The sequence below is a fragment of the Montipora capricornis genome, chromosome 6 (assembly GCF_036669925.1).
Source record: "Montipora capricornis isolate CH-2021 chromosome 6, ASM3666992v2, whole genome shotgun sequence".
NCBI lineage: Eukaryota > Metazoa > Cnidaria > Anthozoa > Scleractinia > Acroporidae > Montipora > Montipora capricornis.
The window spans coordinates 44348611-44351571 of NC_090888.1; the positions used below are offsets into that span (position 1 = coordinate 44348611).

The window sequence follows — 2961 nt, forward strand, 5'->3', positions numbered from 1 at the left end:
AAGAACTAACTGGGTACGATGCATAATACAGCTCTTGAGCTGAACTGAAGCACAGCTTCATGAAAACCCGAGTGTGTTGCAACAAATACCTGAGATGCGTTATATGGTTCTTGGCAGAGAAGATATAGCATTTTTTTGAAGCCTTCGTTAATACAAAGACACCGTTTTTTACTAGTAGTCCTTCATTTCATATATCATTTCGTTCGTTGATTCATGGCAAGCTCCCAACATCAGTGGCTTCATAGCTCAGTTGGTTAGAGCTTCGCACCGGCATTGCGAAGTCACGGGTTCAACCCCCGTGGAAGTCCAGAATTTTCCAGGCTTTCCTGTGCAATTGCTAAAATTGCGTTCATAACTGCGCGGATCATAGCTTCACTTGAAATTTCGATTTATCTTTTATAAAGACGACATGTAGTCTCAAAGACTAACCTAAAATAGAATGAGACATAACCACGACCACAACTGTAGAACATTGAAACGGATTGCTTTTGCTTAATCTTGAAAAACAGTTGGGCCACCTTTTCTAGGCCTCCGTCCACACTAACGCGTTTTCGAAAACCTCCGTTTCCGAGAACCTCTGTCCACATATAACCGCCCACACTGAAACGATCGAAAACGGAGATTTTCAAAAACGGAGGTTTTCAAAAACGCTTTTGAAAGTGGAGACTTTTGAAAACGGAGGTCTATCGTTGTAGTATCGAAGGCGAAAACGGAGGTTTTCCAATACGCGTGATGTCATATGCATGCCTTACAGTTTCCCGCCCGCCACGGCCTAAACAAAGCAAATACGTATCTTTAGATCTCCGTTTTCAGTCTCTAGTGTGGACGGCCGAATACGATGTGAAAACGCTAGTGTGGACGCTGTCGCAGATCTTTTTATCCCGGCGTCTTCAGGGAGCCGGAGGTTTTAGAAAACGGAGGTTTTCGAAAACGCATTAGTGTGAACGGGCCCCAAGTTTACGATAGATCGTCTGGGTAAAGGTCGTTTTTGCACAGAATCACCTTCCTTGTAAAATAACAACAATTTTATCGCTAAATAAAGGAATCCCATGTTACTATTTTCGCTTTCAAATGTCGTGATTAACCGAAGATGTACCCGAAACAACGCAAAATAACAAAACGAAGCCCCTTTAAAAAACACCTCATCAACAGCCACAAAAAGGGAAGAAAAAACTAAAGCAACAATGTACCTCCACTACCACGTAAACAAAACGAACCACAACACCTGCAACGATTACTACAACAACAACAACAACTACAGGGAAGGAACAAAAGGATATTAAATCACCTTGGACAATTTCCTATTCCTTTTACTTGATTTGATTGTATTTTCTTTAGCTTTTTCCCCCACCTTTTCTCTAAGTTTCTCTGGAAAAGAAAAAAAAATAATTTTGTGATGTAATTAAAGTCTCGATAGTCAAAAAATTATTCAGCTTACTACTTCTAGCTGCGTTTTTGAATGAAACCGTCAAGAATGTGAACCTTCATGGAAAGACTTCCACAAAATTGGACGTGCTTTTAGGTTTTTTTATGACAAAACTTACTATGTGAAATATATTCATTTTTTTTTCTGGAAAGACGTTCATTCAATCTTTTGCTTTTTGAACGTTTTTTTCCTCGACAAAATGATCTAGGTGACATATAGTGGAGAAAGGCGAAGTTCCTCATTTTGCACGGCAATTCATGAAGTTCTCTCGCTCACCACAAACTGTGAACTTTCCAAATAAAAAAAGATTTGAAACAGTGCTGAATGAAGGGAAAACGTTTCAGGACAAAATTAAACCATAAACACTTCAACATTTTTTCCCTGCATTATAGTTTTGTAGCCCTAAGACTGTTTTGACTTCTGTTAAGTTTAAAACGTTAACCCGGCTGCTTGGAACATTCATTTCACCATGCACAAGAAAAAGGAACTAAAACTGAATATAAGCAAGTTGCAGGTACATCTTGGTTCTCATTTATAAAATAATCTTAATTTTTTAAATCAACCGCCAGTCAACATAACCTCCTGTACGGCGCAGCAAAGTCCATATCTTTTTGTTTTTATAAGTGTAAATTGACAGACCTTAAGAAGTAAGAACACTGGTAAACTTTAACAAGTTTAACAAGTTAAATTGAAGATTCTTACCTTTTGAAGTCTTTTTAAACGCGATTTTATCAGCAAATGACGAACAGGAGGTCGCCATTTCTTATTTGTTCATTGAAATTTCCCGCCGATTACGTGTGGCAGCCGCGGCAAAGGTTTGAAGCGTCACGTGATACATCAATGACGTTTTGTGGTTTTTTGCTTGATTTGTTCAATAACGAAAAGCTCTCAAATAGATTAATCAAATGGATTCCATGTTGCCGTGCGTCTGCTCAGTATAGATCACAGATGACGTCAAAATGTGGTAAAAACAAAAAAGTGGCACATGAGGCGCTAGCAGGCGCTAGCAGGCGCTAGGCGAGTGTGTCACTGATGCACAGAAACGGGCTGGGGGATTTCCTTTTTTTAACACCAGGAAAGGTAACAACTAAGTGCAAGCAACGATTGAATTTCGACAAAGGTAATTGACCATCTTCACTCAAATTTAGCTTCACTTGTGCTTTTGCCGATACAGACAAAGAAATTCTGAATGAGTGTGAGTCTTTTTATCAAACTCTTTACAGTTCAAAACCAATAACGAGAAATCTAGTGACGTTTTTTTCTCACCACAGCAAAATCAAAATTATTTGACCAATGCGGAACAACTTGTTTGCGAAGGCTTGATGAATAGGGAAGAATGTCTGCAAGCGCTAAACAGTATGAATTCGGACAAAACGCCAGGAACAGATGGCCTCCCTTGCGAATTTTACAAGATTTTTTGGAATGATGTGAGTGATATCTTGGTAAGTTCTTTTAACTATTCGTATGAAACAGGAACACTTTCAGTATCGCAAAGACGCGGAATTGTTAAACTTATTCCTAAAAAGGACGCGGAT

The 2961-nt window shown here is 39.0% G+C and overlaps 1 non-coding gene across 1 annotated transcript; it reads left to right on the top strand.

Moving 5' to 3' along the window:
* The first annotated feature begins 235 nt into the window (after positions 1–235).
* Positions 236–308, top strand: Trnaa-ggc (transfer RNA alanine (anticodon GGC)). The gene has a single exon. It is a non-coding gene; the product is annotated as a tRNA-Ala (tRNA).
* The last annotated feature ends 2653 nt before the right edge of the window (positions 309–2961 follow it).